General features: G+C 41.0%; 1 pseudogene; it reads right to left on the bottom strand.

Annotated features, from left to right (window-relative positions):
* Positions 1-15,846: 15,846 nt before the first annotated feature.
* Positions 15,847-17,815, bottom strand: LOC121459826 (annotated as a pseudogene).
* Between the last annotated feature and the right edge of the window lie 249 nt (positions 17,816-18,064).

The raw sequence follows: 18,064 nt of genomic DNA, 5'->3' as shown, positions 1-18,064 counted from the left end.
TTTCTGTGTTTACACTAGCAAGAAATTGTGGAAATTTAGCTATTTGTAATGTGTTCCACCAAGTTTTAATTATGAAGAGATTACAGTGTGTTTTCTATTTGATTCCACTAGGAGGATAATGAAAACTCTTCCTCCAGTCACACAGTAAGTATTTTCCCCAATTAGCCAGGAGTTGTGGATGTTAAGATTCAATTACCATATAGTAACACTTTGATTTCTGGATATTTGTTCTGTATTTGACACTAATATACACTCTGATTCTTTGTATCATGTTCACATTTACAATATTGTAGGGTTGTAATTAGACATTTATCTATTCATAGTAAAGTAACCTCATCACCATGCACTGCTGGAGGTTCAGAAACCTGTTTGTAACCTGGAGCCCTAAAGTAAGGGTTTGTGTGAATCAGAAGTTGAATATTAATGACTTTTGAATGTGACTCAGTGGACCAATGGGTTTCTCTAAAGCAGTTTCACAGATACTATAATATGGAGGACACTAGTAAGCGAGAGTTTATTTACAAATAGAAAATGACATGCATTTTGCATCCCAAACACAGAAGAGAAACTATGATGAAAGGGGCCTATTAAAATTAATAATCATCTCACATGAGATTCAGAAATTTTAAAATATAGTGAGTACAGTTCAGTCTCAGTCACAGGGAAAAACCCAGTTTCTCAGTTCATGATTTTCTCAATCTAGTTAGCAGAAATATTTTTTACTTCTTGATGATATCATAGTAATTTGTAAATAGATAAGCATATTAGCAGATATTTTACTTTAAACTAATAGTTTCTACTTTCCATGTTTCAATACCCTGTCCTGGTAAGGGATAAAGTAGTTTTGAAATTGTGCACCCCAAATCAAAAGAGTTCATTTCCTAACCAAACCAGGAGAGTCGATCCTCTGTCTTTTCATTGCAGAACATACAGAAACAATTTCTATATTCTAACAAGATGGCCACAATAAAGAAGAGAGAACAAGCAGTTCTGAGAAAATCAGTGATGAACCTAAGTTCTCTGGGAGAGGCAATGCCTGAATACTCTAGAAAAAAACATGCTTGATTCTAATTCCCAATAACTTGAAAAGTAACATAATTGCTTATGAGGGGAGTGATGCCTTTGTGTATCTATGTCTGCAGAGTTGCAAGTAGTGACAGAAAAGAGGAACCCAGCCCCAAATATATCCTTCACCTCCTTCATACCCTCACTCCTGGGAATACCTATGCTAGCTAGTGACCTTCTTAGGCAGTAGATCTCAATCTCTCTAATGCTGTGACCGTTTAATACAGTTCCTCATGTTGTGGTGACCATAAACGTAAAATGATTTTTGCTGCTAATTCATAACTTCATAACTGTAATTTTACATGCAGGCATGTACACACATGCACACACTCACACATGCATGCACACAGGCGCGTACACACACACACACACACCACCACCACCACCACCGAGCAAGAGAAATAGCGAGACAGAGAAAGAAGGGATAGCACATGTTTCAATGTTTAAATACTTTTGTTACCATTTAGGAGACTGGTTAACCTTTGGGATATGGTCTAGCTAGCAGAATGTTGTCTGTGGTGGGTCGTAATGGTCATCCCTATTTTTGGAACCAGTTCTGGGTTGTATGCTTCCCTGTCTACCAGCATGTGAGAAGCAATAGACCACTGCCACAGGCAAAGCCTCCCTGTTTGCTTTCCCTACTTCAACTGCTGGAGGGAAAGTCATTCAGTTATAGCAGGGAAGGCAAGCGGGAATTTCCTGTAGCCATGAGTCTTCCTTCCTTCCTTCCTTCCTTCCTTCCTTCCTTCCTTCCTTAAATAATCTGTCAGCATTTTGTCACAGCAGGAATAAAAGAAATAACCTTCATTAGTGTTTTTATTTATTTTATTCATTTTTTCTTTTATATTCTAAGACAATCTTTTTTTATTTTACATACCAATCCCAGATCGCTCTCCCTCTTTCTTCCCCTACCATCCCCCACCCTTTCCCCATCCATTTTGCAGAGAGGATGAGGCCTCCCATGTGGAGTCAACAAAGTCTGTCATATCCCTTGAGGCAGGACCAAGGCCATCCTCCCTGTATCTAGACTGAGCAAAGTATCCCTCCATAGGGAATGAGCTCAAAAACAGCCAGTTTACACACTAGGGATAAATAAAACCTGGTCCCATTTTTTGTGGCCCAACCAAGCTGTCCAAGCCATATAACTGTCACCCATATTCAGCGGTCCTATGCAGGTTCCCCAGTTGTCAGTCAAGAGCCAGTGAGCTCCCACTTTCTTGGGTCAGCTATTTCTTTGGGTTTCTCTAAATTCAACCACATACCCGGTAACAAAGCAAATCTCAACAGATAAAAAAAAATGAAGTAACATCTTATCAGATTGGTTTAAAGTTGGAATTCAACAACACTAATTGCAAAAATCCCACAAACTCATGGAAACTGAACAATTCTCAATAGAAATAAAGGAAGACTTCCTAGAATTTAGTGAAAATGAATGTACAACATACCCAATTCTTTGAGATACTTTGAAAGCAGTACTAACAGGAAAATTCTTAGCAATAAGTGCCTACATAAAGAACCTGAAAAAAATCTCACACTACAGTCTTAACGGCAGACTAGAAAGCTGTAGAATAAAAACAGCAAACTCACCCAGGAGGAGGAGATGGCAGGGAATAATCAAATTGAGGACTGAAATCAATAAAACAGAAACAAAGAAAACAATACAAAGAGTCAGTGGGACAAAGAGCTGCTTTTTTTTTTTGTAGAATATCGACAATACAGACAAACCCTTATCTAAAGAACCCAAAAGAAAAATAGAGAATATCCAAATTAACAAAATCAGAAATGAGAAGGGGGACATAACATCAGACACTGAGGAAATCCAGAGACTCATCAGATCATACTTGAAACGTGTACTCCACAAAATTGGAAAATGTAAAGGAAATGGACAAATTTCTTTTGTGTTTTTTATTGATTTTTATTGAGCTCTACATTTTTCTCTGCTCCCCTCCCTGCTTCTCCCCCTTCAACTCTCCCCCATACTCCCAATTTACTCAGGAGAGCTTGTCTTTTTCTACTTCCCGTGAAGATTAGATCTATACAATTCTCTATTAGTGTCCTCATTGTTGTCTAAGTTCTCTGGGATCGTGGTTTGTAGGCTGGCTTTCTTTGTTTTATGTTTAAAAACCACCTATGAGTGAATACATGTGATAATTGTCTTTCTGTGTCTAGGTTACCTCACTCAAAATAATGTTTTCTAGCTCCATCAATTTTCATGCAAAATTCAAGATAAGGTGTAAAGCAAGTAAAAGAGCTAGTTCTGTTTGTAGACCTTACTTACACCACTTACCAATCTCCAATACAAATGGTTAAGAGGTAGCTCATTACCTTGAAGCATCTCAGTTCAACATTAGGAGAGACAGGGGCAGATTCGACATAATTATTACACCCAATGAAACCATTGGTAACTGTAATTTTAATATTTTTAAAACTAAACTCAAGTGTTCTGTCTTTTAGGCCTAATCCAATTTGGCTTCTAAATGATTATTAGCTATGATGTATGATCAAATGAGTAATTGGTCAAGGGAGGTCTTAGCAGGGAGATAGATCTCAAAAGATTTTAATGAGCAGACATTCACATGCCAGACATCTTCCAAGATTTCAGTGAAAATTCATTAGCATACAAAGTAACATGATTAATACAAATAGAATTATTAGACTAATACAGAGGTTTTTGGCTGATACAGAAAGTCAATGGTAATGTGATGAATGTGGCAACCATGGAGTGTTGCCCTCAGCATGAAGAGAACAACATCTTGGATAAGCAAAGGATTAGACTACAAACCACAATATCACTAACAGATTAAGACATTAGCATATTCTTAAGGCAACAAAAGCAAAAAATCAGTGGTTTCTATCCTTCAAAAATGCGACTGAAATAAAAGCAGACATCACTTTTCTGGGGTTAGAATTGCATACAACGATATTAATACATGAGTTCTCCAGAATTCATTATCTGGTAATTGCAGCATAATGAGTATAAAATCACCAAACTCAGCGAGATAATATCAGTTCCCCATGCTAACAGAATATTAAGTAGGAGACTTCATGAATAGGTCAGCCAGACATGCTGAGAAAGGACACAGGCCCCAAAGGCACAAAGATGATGCTATGCCTAGGAAAAAAAAAACCCACACATCTCAATGAGTTTACTCCATATTCATTCTGAACTGTTAAAAACCAATCTCTGTCTCTATCTCCAACTCTCTCCCCTCACAAACACAGTCAATTTTCAAAAAAGGTAGAAAACACACACAAACACAGAAACACATACACACAGGCGAACAGGTCAGACCACGAAATGGTAAATCTAATGAACTGAGTTCCATATCAGAGAATACAATAAACAGCAAGTGTCTGACATACATAATCCCAATATGCTGATATCTCGATTAGAAGCAGAGAGTAGAACAGCCCTGAAACCTAAAAAGCAACCAGAATGGAAAATGAAGAGCACGTGAATCACTGAAAGATCATCTCATAACAAGGAAAAGTAGAGAGCCATTCCTGAAGGTCTTCTTTGAACCTCACAAACAGAAAGACAAATACACATACACACACATACAGAGATACAACACACATACACATGACCCAGAGCACGACCCTTTTAAGATTCTCAAACTCTGGGCTTTGAATCAAACAGAAAGGAAGCAAAGGTTACAAAATAACAGTAGTTACAGTGAAAAAAATTCGCTGAGCAAAGAAATATTTGGGGACTATAAATCAAGACCCTGGCATTAACAATTAAGTTCTTCTAAAGTGAATAAAACTTAGTGATATTTTAATGAAAACTTACATCTCAAACTTTCCTTAAAGGTTAAAGAAACCAAGAAAGAAGAATTTCATCCTGCAAAGGATGAGGATGGCATTGTACACCTGCCTACCGCCAACACTGAATTACCTTCATCACCAGGTACAAGTAACAGAGGTGTCACTCTTCAGGATTTGGAGAAAATTACACTTCACGACACCACAATGGATCACACACGTACTAAACGACTTACACTGGGCATGCAAGGGGAGACCACATACTGACTCTGAGCTTCCTCTTGGTACACACACTGGAGAAAACATGGACAATCTGAAACATTATTTATTTGACAGTTTAAAAAATTTGTAATGTATTTGAAAACAATCAAAACCATGAACTTTGTTACTAAAAGGGGCCCTCTAGGTTCTCCACAATGATACTGAGTATACACACAAGGGGTTCAAATTGTTATGTCTTAAAACAGGCATCTTTAAAAGAAAAAAAAACTCAGTCAACTACCATTTAACTTGTTTTAATGTTTCTTCACAAATGATGAAAATACAAAAGTACACACAGTAAAAATCATGATTTTGTGGCCAACATAATAAATGTGGAATTTTAAATTTAAAACATTTTCGGGTGTTAAAATATAAATCTGGTCATCCATGCAGCTCTGCAGGTCTCTCTAGAAGGGCCGGTATATAAGTTCCTGACTGTTCTCTCTGCAGGACCAGGAGGGCACACAGGACTATGTCATGTTCCTCCACGAAAGCTAACTCGGTCCAAGATTCTGACAACTCTGAAGCCATATGTGCCTCCACCAGTGCTACCTCGGGTCATTTCTGCAGGACCACCACAGGCAGAAAGTCCGCATTCTCCTCGCTGTATGCCACCAGGGCAGCCTCACCAGGTGAAAACAGAGAGCCAACTTGCGATGGTTATACTTTGTCCACCCCTAAATACACACACACACACACACACACACACACACAAACAAAGCTGAGCAGGACCCCTTTTAAGGTTCTCAAACTCTGGGCTTTGAATCAAACAGAAAGGAAGCAAAGGTTACACAATAACAGTAGTTACAGTGATAAAATTTCGCTGAGCAAACACATATTTGGGGACTATAAATCAAGACCCTGGCATTAACAGATAAGTTCTTCTAAAGTGAGTAAACTTAGTGACATTTTAATGAAAACTTAAATCTCAAACTTTCCTTAAAGGTTGAAGAAACTAAGACAGAAGAATTTCATCCTGCAAAGGATGAGGATGGCATTGTGGCCCTGCCTACCTCCAACACTGACTTACCTCCATCACCAGGTACAAGATACAGAGGTGACATTCTACAGGATTCAGATAAAATTAAACTTCACGACACCACAATGGATCACAGACGTTCTAAAGGACTTACACTGGGCATGCAAGGGGAGGCCACATGCTGACTCTGAGCTTCCTCTTGGTAGCCACAATGGAGACAACATGGACCCTCTGCAACATTAATTATTTGACAGTTAAAAAAAATTGGAATGTATTTGAAAACATTCACAACCATGAATTTTGTTACAAGAAGGGGCCCTCTCGGTTCTTCAAAATGATACTGAGTATGCTCACAGGGGTTCCCATTGTTAAGTCTTAAAACAAGCATCTTTAAAAAAAAAACTCAGTCAACTACCATTTAACTTGTTTTAATGATTCTTCACAAATGGTGAAAATACTAAAGTACACATAGTGATAATCATGACTTGTGGCCAACATTACACATGTGGAATTCTAAATTTAAAACATTTTCTGGTTTTAAAAAATAAATCTAGTCATCCATGTAGCTCTGAAGGTCTCTCTAGTAGGGCCTGTATCTAAGTTCCTGACTATTCTCTCTGCAGGTCCAGGAGGGCACACAGGACCATGTCATGTTCCTCCACGAAAGCTAACTCGGTCCAAGATTCTGACAACTCTGAAGCCATATGTGCCTCCACCAGTGCTACCTCGGGTCATTTCTGCAGGACCACCACAGGCAGAAAGTCCACATCCTCCTCGCTGCATGCCACCAGGGCAGCCTCCCCAGGTAATAATAGAGAGCCAGCTTGTGAAGTTTATTCTCTGCCAACCCCTAAACACACAGACACAGACACACACACACACACACACACACACACACACACACACACACACAAACATATAAAGCTGAGCAGGTCCCCTTTTAAGGTTCTCAAACTCTGGGATTTGAATCAAACAGAAAGGAAGCAAAGGTTACACAATAACAGTAGTAACAGTGATAAAATTTCGCTGAGCAAACAAATATTTGGGGACTATAAATCAAGACCCTGGCATTAACAGATAAGTTCTTCTAAAGTGAAGAAAACTTAGTGACATTTTAATGAAAATTTACATCTCAAACTTTCCTTAAAGGTTGAAGAAACCAAGAAAGAAGAATTTCATCCTGCAAAGGATGAGGATGTCATTGTGCCCATGTCTACCGCCAACACTGAATTACCTTCATCTCCAGGTACAAGTCACAGAGTATTCAGAGAAAATTACACTTCAAAACACTACAACGGATCACACACGTTCCTTAGGACATACACTGGGCATGCAAGGGGGAGACCACATGCTGACTCTGAGCTTATCCTTGTTAGCCACACTGGTGACACCATGTATCCTCTTAAACATTATTTATTTGACATTAAAAAAAATGTAATGTATTTGAAAACAATCAAAACCATGATCTTTGTTACAAGAAGGGGCGCTCTCGGTTCTCCACAATGATACTGAGTATGCCCACAAGGGGTTCCCATTGTTAAGTCTTAAACCAAACATCTTTAAAAAAAAAAAAACTCAATCACCTACCATTTAACTTGTTTTCATGTTTCTTCACAAATGGTGAAAATACTAAAGTACACACAGTAATAATCATGATTTTGTGGCCAATATTATAATTGTGGAATTCTAAATTTAAAACATTTTCTGGTTTAAAAAATAAATCTGGTCATCCATGCAGCTCTGCAGGTCTCTCTAGTAGTGCCGGTATCTAAGTTCCTGATTGTACTCTCTGCAGGTCCAGGAGGGCCCACAGGACCATGTCATGTTCGTCCACGAAAGCTAACTCGGTCCAAGATTCTGACAACTCTGAAGCCATATGTGCCTCCACCAGTGCTACCTCAGGTCATTTCTGCAGGACCACCACAGGCAGAAAGTCTGCCTTCTCCTCGCTGCATGCCACCAGGGCAGCCTCACCAGGTGAAAATAGAGAGCCAGCTTGTGATGGTTATTCTCTGCCCACCGCTAAACAAACACACACACACATAAAGCTGAGCAGGTCCCCTTTTAAGGTTCTCAAACTCTGGGCTTTGAATCAAACAGAAAGGAAGCAAAGGTTACACAATAACAGTAGTTACAGTGATAAAATTTCGCTGAGCAAACACATATTTGGGGACTATAAATCAAGACCCTGGCATTAACAGATAAGTTCTTCTAAAGTGAATAAAACTTAGTGACATTTTAATGAAAATTTACATCTCAAACTTTCCTTAAAGGTTGAAGAAACCAAGAAAGAAGAATTTCATCCTGCAAAGGATGAGGATGTCATTGTGCCCATGTCTACCGCCAACACTGAATTACCTTCATCTCCAGGTACAAGTCACAGAGGATTCGGAGAAAATTACACTTCACAACACTACAACGGATCACACACGTTCCTTAGGACATACACTGGGCATGCAAGGTGGAGACCATATGCTGACTCTGAGCTTCCTCTTGTTAGGCACACTGGTGACACCATGTACCCTTGAAACATTATTTATTTGACAGTTAAAAAAAATTGTAATGTATTTGAAAACAAACAAAACCATGATCTTTGTTAAAAAAAGGGGGCCTCTAGGTTCTCCACAATGATACTGAGTATGCTCACAAGGGGTTCCCATTGTTAAGTCTTAAAACAAGCATCTTTAAAAGAAAAAAACTCAATCACCTACCATTTAACTTGTTTTAATGTTTTTTCACAAATGGCGAAAATACTAAAGTACACACAGTAATAATCATGACTTGTGGCCATCATTACACGTGTGGAATTCTTAATTTAAAACATTTTCTGGTTTTAAAAAATAAATCTGATCATCCATGCAGGTCTGCAGGTCTATCTAGTAGGGCCGGTATCTAAGTTCCTGACTGTTCTCTTTGCAGGTCCAGGAGGGCCCACAGGACCATGTCATGTTCCTCCACGAAAGCTAACTCGGTCCAAGATTCTGACCACTCTGAAGCCATATGTGCCTCCACCAGTGCTACCTCGGGTCATTTCTGCAGGACCACCACAGGCAGAAAGTCTGCCCACTCCTCGCTGCATGCCACCAGGGCAGCCTCCCCAGGTAAAAACAGAGAGGCAGCTTGTGAAGTTTATTCTCTTCCCACCCCTAAACACACACACACACACACAAACATATAAAGCTGAGCAGGTCCCCTTTTAAGGTTCTCAAACTCTGGGCTTTGAATCAAACAGAAAGGAAGCAAAGGTTACACAATAACAGTAGTAACAGTGATAAAATTTCACTGAGCAAACACATATTTGGGGACTATAAATCAAGACCTTGGCATTAACAAATAAGTTCTTCTAAAGTGAATAAAACTTAGTGACATTTTAACGAAAACTTACATCTCAAACTTTCCTTAAAGGTTGAAGAAACCAAGATAGAAGAATTTCATCCTGCAAAGGATGAGGATGTCATTGTGCCCATGTCTACCGCCAACACTGAATTACCTTCATCTCCAGGTACAAGTCACAGAGGATTCGAAGAAAATTACACTTCACAACACTACAATGGATCACACACGTTCCTAAGGACATACACTAGGCATGCAAGGTGGAGACCACATGATGACTCTGAGCTTCCTCTTGGTAGCCACACTGGTGACACAATGTACCCTTGAAACATTATTTATTTGACAGTTAAAAAAAATTGGAATGCATTCGAAAACAAACAAAACCATGATCTTTGTTACAAAAAGGGGCGCTCTAGGTTCTCCACAATGATACTGAGTATGCTCACAAGGGGTTCCCATTGTTAAGTTTAAAACAAGCATCTTTAAAAGAAAAAAAAAACTCAGTCAACTACCATTTAACTTGTTTTAATGTTTCTTCACAAATGGTGAAAATACTAAAGTACACACAGTAATAATCATGACTTGTGGCCAACATTACACGTGTGGAATTCTTAATTTAAAACATTTTCTGGTTTTAAAAAATAAATCAGATCATCCATGCAGGTCTGCAGGTCTCTCTAGTAGGGCCGGTATCTAAGTTCCTGACTGTTCTCTTTACAGGTCCAGGAGGGCACACAGGACCATGTCATGTTCCTCCACGAAAGCTAACTCGGTCCAAGATTCTGACAACTCTGAAGCCGTATGTTCCTCCACCAGTGCTACCTCGGGTCATTTCTGCAGGACCACCACAGGCAGAAAGTCTGCTTACTCCTCGCTGCTTGCAACCAGGGCAGCCTCACCAGGTGAAAATAGAGAGCCAGCTTGTGTTGGTTATTCTCTGCCCACCGCTAAACACACACACACACATACACACACACACACACACACACACACACACATAAAGCTGAGCAGGTACCCTTTTAAGGTTCTCAAACTCTGGGCTTTGAATCAAACAGAAAGGAAGCAAAGGTTACACAATAACAGTAGTTACAGTGATAAAATTTCACTGAGTAAACAAATATTTGGGAACTACAAATCAAGACTCTGGCATTAACAGATAAGTTTTTAAAGTGAGTAAAGTTAGTGACATTTTAATGAAAACTTACATCTCAAACTTTCCTTAAAGGTTGAAGAAACCAAGAAAGAAGAATTTCGTCCTGCAAAGGATGAGGATGGCATTGTGCCTCTGCCTACCGCCAACACTGAATTACCCGCATCTCCAGGTACAAGTCACAGAGGATTCGGTGAAAATTACTCTTCACAACACTACAACGGATCACACATGTTCCTTAGGACCTACACTGGGCATGCAAGGGGGAGACCACATGCTGACTCTGAGCTTCCTCTTGTTAGCCACACTGGTGACACCATGTATCCTCTTAAACATTATTTATTTGACGTTTAAAAAAATTGTAATGTATTTGAAAACAATCAAAACCATGATCTTTGTTACAAGAAGGGGCCCTCTCAGGTCTCCACAATGATACTGAGTATGCTCACAAGGGGTTCCAATTGTTAAGTCTTAAAACAAGCATCTTTAAAAGAAAAAAAAATTCAGTCAACTACCATTTAATGTGTTTTAATGTTTCTTCACAAATGGTGAAAATACTAAAGTACACACAGTAATAATCATGATTTTGTGGCCAATAGTATAATTGTGGAATTCTAAATTTAAAACATTTTCTGGTTTAAAAAATAAATCTGGTCATCCATGCCGCTCTGCAGGTCTCTCTAGTAGGGCCGTTATCTAAGTTGCTGACTGTTCTCTCTGCAGGTCCAGGAGGGCCCACAGGACCATGTCATGTTCCTCCACGAAAGCTAACTCGGTCCAAGATTCTGACAACTCTGAAGCCATATGTGCCTCCACCAGTGCTACCTCGGGTCATTTCTGCAGGACCACCACAGGCAGAAAGTCCGCATCCTCCTCGCTGCATGCCACCAGCGCAGCCTCACCAGGTGAAATCAGAGAGCCACCTTGTGATGGTTATTCTCTGCCCACCCCTAAACACACACACACACACACACACACACACACACACACACACACATATACAAACATATAAAGCTGAGCAGGTCCCCTTTTATGGTTCTCAAACTCGGGGCTTTGAATCAAACAGAAAGGAAGCAAAGGTTACACAATAACAGTAGTAACAGTGATAAAATTTCGCTGAGCAAACAAATATTTGGGGACTATAAATCAAGACCCTGGCATTAACAGATAAGTTCTTCTAAAGTGAATAAAACTTAGTGACATTTTAATGAAAATTTACATCTCAAACTTTCCTTAAAGGTTGAAGAAACCAAGAAAGAAGAATTTCATCCTGCAAAGGATGAGGATATCATTGTGCCCATGTCTACCGCCAACACTGAATTACCTTCATCTCCAGGTACAAGTCACAGAGGATTCGGAGAAAATTACATTTCACAACACTAGAACGGATCCACACGTTCCTTAGGACTTACATTGGGCATGCAAGGGGGAGACCACATGCTGACTCTGAGCTTCCTCTTGTTAGCCACACTGTTGTAACCGTGTATCCTCTTAAACATTATTTATTTGACATTTAAAAAAAATTGTAATGTATTTGAAAACAATCAAAACCATGATCTTTGTTACAAGAAGGGGCCATCTCGGGTCTCCACAATGATACTGAGTATGCTCACAAGGGGTTCCAATTGTTAAGTCTTAAAACAAGCATCTTTAAAAGAAAAAAAAAACTCAGTCAACTAACATTTAACTTGTTTTCATGTTTCTTCACAAATGGTGAAAATACCAAAGTACACACAGTAATAATCCTGACTTGTGGCCATAATTATACATGTAGAATGCTAAATTTAACACATTTCTGGTTGTAAAAAAATAAATCTTGACATCATGTAGTTCTGCAGGTCTCTCTAGTAGGGCCGGTATCTAAGTTCCTGACTGTTATCTCTGCATGTCCAGGAGGGCCCACAGGACCATGTCATGTTCCTCCACGAAAGCTAACTCGGTCCAAGATTCTGACAACTCTGAAGCCATATGTGCCTCCACCAGTGCTACCTCGGGTCATTTCTGCAGGACCACCACAGGCAGAAAGTCTGCCTACTCCTCGCTGCATGCCACCAGGGCAGCCTCACCAGGTGAAAATAGAGAGGCAGCTTGTGATGATTATTCGCTGCCCTCCCCTAACCACACACACACACCGAACACATAAACCTGAGCAGGTCCCCTTTTAAGGTTCTCAAACTCGGGGCTTTGAATCAAACAGAAAGGAAGCAAAGGTTACACAATAACAGTAGTAACAGTGATAAAATTTAGCTGAGCAAAAAAATATTTGGGGACTATAAATCAAGACCCTGGCATTAACAGATAAATTCTTCTAAAGTGAATAAAACTTAGTGACATTTTAATGAAAATTTACATCTCAAACTTTCCTTAAAGGTTGAAGAAACCAAGAAAGAAGAATTTCATCCTGCAAAGGATGAGGATGTCATTGTGCCCATGTCTACCGCCAAAACTGAATTACCCTCATCTCCAGGTACAAGTCACAGAGGGTTCGGAGAAAATTACACTTCACAACACTACAATGGATCACACACGTTCCTTAGGACTTACACTGGGCATGCAAGGGGGAGACCACATGTTGACTCTGAGCTTCCTCCTGTTAGCCACACTGGTGACACCATGTACCCTCTGAAACATTATTTATTTGACATTTAAAATAATTTGGAATGTATTTGAAAATAATCAAAACCATGATCTTGTTACAACAAGGGGCCCTCTCGGGTCTCCACAATGATACTGAGTATACTCTCAAGGGGTTCCAATTGTTAAGTCTTAAAACAAGCATCTTTAAAAGAAAAAAAAAACCCAATCACCTACAATTTAACTTTTTTTTAATGTTTCTTCACAAATGGTGAAAATACTAAAGTATACACAGTAATAATCCTGACATGTGGCCAATATTATACCTGTGGAATGTTAAATTTAAAACATTTCTGGTTTAAAAAATAAATCTTGACATCATGTAGTTCTGCAGGTCTCTCTAGTAGGGCCGGTATCTAAGTTCCTGACTGTTATCTCTGCATGTCCAGGAGAGCCCACAGGACCATGTCATGTTCCTCCACGAAAGCTAACTCGGTCCAAGATTCTGACAACTCTGAAGCCATATGTGCCTCCACCAGTGCTACCTCGGGTCATTTCTGCAGGACCACCACAGGCAGAAAGTCCGCATCCTCCTCGCTTCATGCCACCAGGGCAGCCTCACCAGGTGAAAACAGAGAGCCACCTTGTGAAGTTTATTCTCTGCCTACCCCCAAACACACACACACACACACACACACACACACACACACACACACACACAAATAAAGCTGAGCAGGTCCCCTTTTAAGGTTCTCAAACTCTGGGCTTTGAATCAAACAGAAAGGAAGCAAAGGTTACACAATAACAGTAGTAACAGTGATAAAATTTCACTGAGTAATCAAATATTTGGGGACTATAAATCAAGACCCTGGCATTAACAGATAAGTTCTTCTAAAGTGAATAAAACTTAGTGACATTTTAATGAAAATTTACATCTCAAACTATCCTTAAAGGTTGAAGAAACCAAGAAAGAAGAATTTCATCCTGCAAAGGATGAGGATGGCATTGTGCCCCTTTCTACCGCCACCACTGAATTACGTTCATCTCCAGGTAAAAGTCACAGAGGATTCGGTGAAAATTACACTTCACAACACTACAATGGATCACACACGTTCCTTAGGACTTACACTGGGCATGCAAGGGGGAGGCCGAATGCTGACTCTTAGCTTCCTCTTGGTAGCCACACTGGTGACACCATGTACCCTCTGAAACATTATTTATTTGACGTTTAAAAAAAATTGTAATGTATTTGAAAACAATCAAAACCCTGATTTTTGTTACAAGAAGGGGCCCTCTCGGTTCTCCACAATGATACTGAGTATGCTCACAAGGGGTTCCCTTTGTTAAGTCTTAATACAAGCATCTTTAAAAGAAAAAATAATTCAGTCAACTACCATTTAACGTGTTTTAATGTTTTTTCACAAATGGTGAAAACACTAAAGTACACACAGTAATAATCATGATTTTGTGGCCAATATTATAAATGTGGAATTCTAAATTTAAAACATTTCTGGTTTTAAAAAATAAATCTGGTCATCCATGCAGCTCTGCAGGTCTCTCTTGTAGGGCCAGTATCAAAGTTCCTGACTGTTCTCTTGCAGGTCCAGGAGGGCCCACAGGACCATGTCATGTTCCTCCACGAAAGCTAACTCGGTCCAAGATTCTGACAACTCTGAAGCCATATGTGCCTCCACCAGTGCTACCTCGGGTCATTTCTGCAGGACCACCACAGGCAGAAAATCTGCATCCTCCTCGCTGCATGCCACCATGGCAGCCTCACCAGGTGAAAACAGAGAGCCACCTTGTGAAGGTTATTCTCTTCCCACCCCTTAACACACACACACACACACACACACACACACACACACATAAAGCTGAGCAAGTCCCCTTTTAAGGTTCTCAAACTCTGGGCTTTGAATCAAACAGAAAGGAAGCAAAGGTTACACAATAACAGTAGTTACAGTGATAAAATTTCACTGAGCAAACAAATATTTGGGGACTATAAATCAGGACCCTGGCATTAACAGATAAGTTCTTCTAAAGTGAGTATACTTAGTGACATTTTAATGAAATCTTACATCTCAAACTTTCCTTAAAGGTTGAAGAAACCAAGAAAGAAGAATTTCGTCCTGCAAAGGATGAGGATGTCATTGTGCCCCTGCTTACCGCCAACACTGAGTTACCTTCATCTCCAGGTACAAGTCACAGACGTGACATTCTTTAGGATTCAGAGAAAATTACACTTCACGACACCACAATGGATCACAAACTTTCTTTAGGACTTATCCTTGGCATGCAAGGGGAGGCCACATGCTGACTCTGAGCTTCCTCTTGGTAGCCACACTGGAGACAACATGGACCCTCTGCAACATTAATTATTTGACAGTTAAAAAAAATTGGAATGTATTTGAAAACATTCACAACCATGAATTTTGTTACAAGAAGGGGCCCTCTCGGTTCTCCACAATGATACTGAGTATGCTCACAAGGGGTTCCCATTGTTATGTCTTAAAACAGGCATCTTTAAAAGAAAAAAAAAAACTCAGTCACCTACCATTTAACTTGTTTTAATACTTCTTCACAAATGCTGAAAATACTAAAGTACACACAGTAATAATTATGACTTCGTGGCCACATTATAAATGTGGAATTCTAAATTTAAAACATTTTCTTGTTTTAAAAAATAAATCTGGTCTTCCATGTAGCTCTGCAGGTCTCTCTAGTAGGGCCGGTCTCTAAGTTCCTGACTGTTCTTGCCTTTATCCACTTACGCAGGTCCTCCAGGTCCACATCTTCTTCAGTCCACCTGTTCCAACAATGGTCCAGGAGGGCCCACAGGACCATGTCATGTTCCTCCACCAAAGCTAACTCGTTCCAATATTCGGACAACTCTGAAGTCATATGTGCCTCCACCACTGCTACCTCGGAACAATTCTCCAGGACCACCATGGTCCATATGGACACCTCTTCTTCCTTGCATGCCACCACTGCAGCCTTGGCCACTATCTCATCCCGGAGGTTGGAAGGGTTGCGGGAGGAAGCCCTCAGGTTTGGGGCCTTACCCTGGTTGCATTCTGTTCTCCAGTTCATTTTCTGAGTTCCACATACCTGCATGGCACACGGCCAATTTCCTGCTCATTGCTGGACATTTCCTCCTCCACATGGGGGTTCCTAAGTAGCCTTAGTGTTTTCATGGGGTGAAGCCCCTTTGTCTCCTCCAATGCCTCCCATGCAACCCATGGGTCCTTTGGGACCTCATGAGCTATTATGACCTCCACGGAGCAGTGGTGGCATTCCTCTCCCCTCACGAGGTGTCATGGCACTCCACATGCTATTCTTTGGAGGTTTCTTTCACGCAAGAGAAGCTTTAAGTATTCTTCCTTGAAAATCCTTTCCATCCAACCATTCCACAGCAGCCTTGGCAGTTGGCAGATCTTCATAGGCCACCGTGGCATCCCCTTTAGGCATTCCTCTCTCCTTATCCAAATAGATGTGGATCATGGGATGCCCAGTTCTCTTGTTCATCTTAACAACCCCACACTGCTTACCGAAGTCTGCCAGATCATCCAGAGTCACATTGTCATTTAAACCTTGCACATAAATTGCACTGTTGTCAGAATCCTCATCAGGATCTATAGGAAGGCCTAGATCAGGACCTGGTCCTTCATCCATGGGTCCACCAGGCTTATTGATGCCACCTTGGTCTCTAATGCCCATTCCACTGCATCCTCCTCCCTGCCCACCTCTGCTCATGCCTCCATGCTTAAATCCCCTTCTTCTCCTCTCCCGGTTATTAGGGCCACTCATGTTCTGGTTCTCTCCTGGTTGGAAAATCCTCCAGACTCCTGCCTCCGACACCATTTGGTGTGGTCCTGTCGGAATGAACTCTGTTCCCTGTAGCTGCTGCTCTGTTGGCTATATTGACTTGGAGCCTGGCTGTAGGACCCAGTCTGAGGGGGGTAACTAATGGGAGGCTGCTGCCCATAGCTGCTTTGTTGACCATAGCTACTCTGCTGTCCATAGTTGCTAGGTTGCTCATAGATGTTCTGTTGAGATTAATTGCTCTGATCATAACTAGTTGGTTGTGAAGAGGAAGATAGGATGTGTAGCATAAGATGTGTAGGAGGATAGGGTGGAGATGCAGTGACTGGCTGCATGGGGTAGCTCCCAGGTGCTTGGGGATATCTGTAATTACTCTGTCCATACCCTAGGCTGGGCTGGTTATAAACCCCTGTGATAGATTGAGGTTGACTAGTCTCAGTGGGCTCGTTTGCATCCTGTGGTCTTGCAGGTGCAGCGGCGGCTGCTGGCTGCTGGCCATAGGCTGGGTAGGCAGGCTGGGTGCCATATGCAGACTGAGCTGCACAAGGTTCTTGGGTTGTGGTGACTGGAGCAGTGGTGGTGTCATGAGCACCAGTGCCACATACTTGAACAGTCTGGCTGTATGACTGGGGGCAGTTGGAGTGGTATCACCAGTGGGAGGCTGTCCATAAGAAGTCACATATTCAGTCTGCCTGTAGGTGGCAGTGCTCTGAGCTGATATCAGTAGGCTGTCCATAGGTTCCATAGCTTTGTTTCCCATAGGCCTGGGTGGTCTGTGCATATCCTTGAGTTTGCTGGGCTGTGTAAGCACTGTAGCCCTGCTGGGCTGCAGCTTGACTGTAGGTACTGTAATCCGTGGACACCATTTTCTCTCCTTCCTCCTCATTCACTCTTCCTCGGCAACATTCTGACCCTGTTCTTGAAACTTGCTTCTAAGAGAACACAAATGTGATAGCTTCACTACTGATCAGGAATCTGCTCTTGTTCATGTGCCAGGTGACGCTTTCGACCCTCAGAGTGCTAATGAGGATTTCAGTGCTACCAGTCCAGCTGAATACACCCACTATGCAACTCACTCCAAGGTTCTGCCACTTTGGGAAGCAACAATGGCACTG

This window comes from Microtus oregoni, unplaced genomic scaffold (assembly GCF_018167655.1).
Source record: "Microtus oregoni isolate MIOR12 unplaced genomic scaffold, Mior012 000019F_ref0000042, whole genome shotgun sequence".
Taxonomy (NCBI): Eukaryota; Metazoa; Chordata; class Mammalia; order Rodentia; family Cricetidae; genus Microtus; species Microtus oregoni.
The sequence above is the reverse complement of the archived record's forward strand: the minus strand, read 5'-3'. Positions and strand labels throughout refer to the sequence as shown.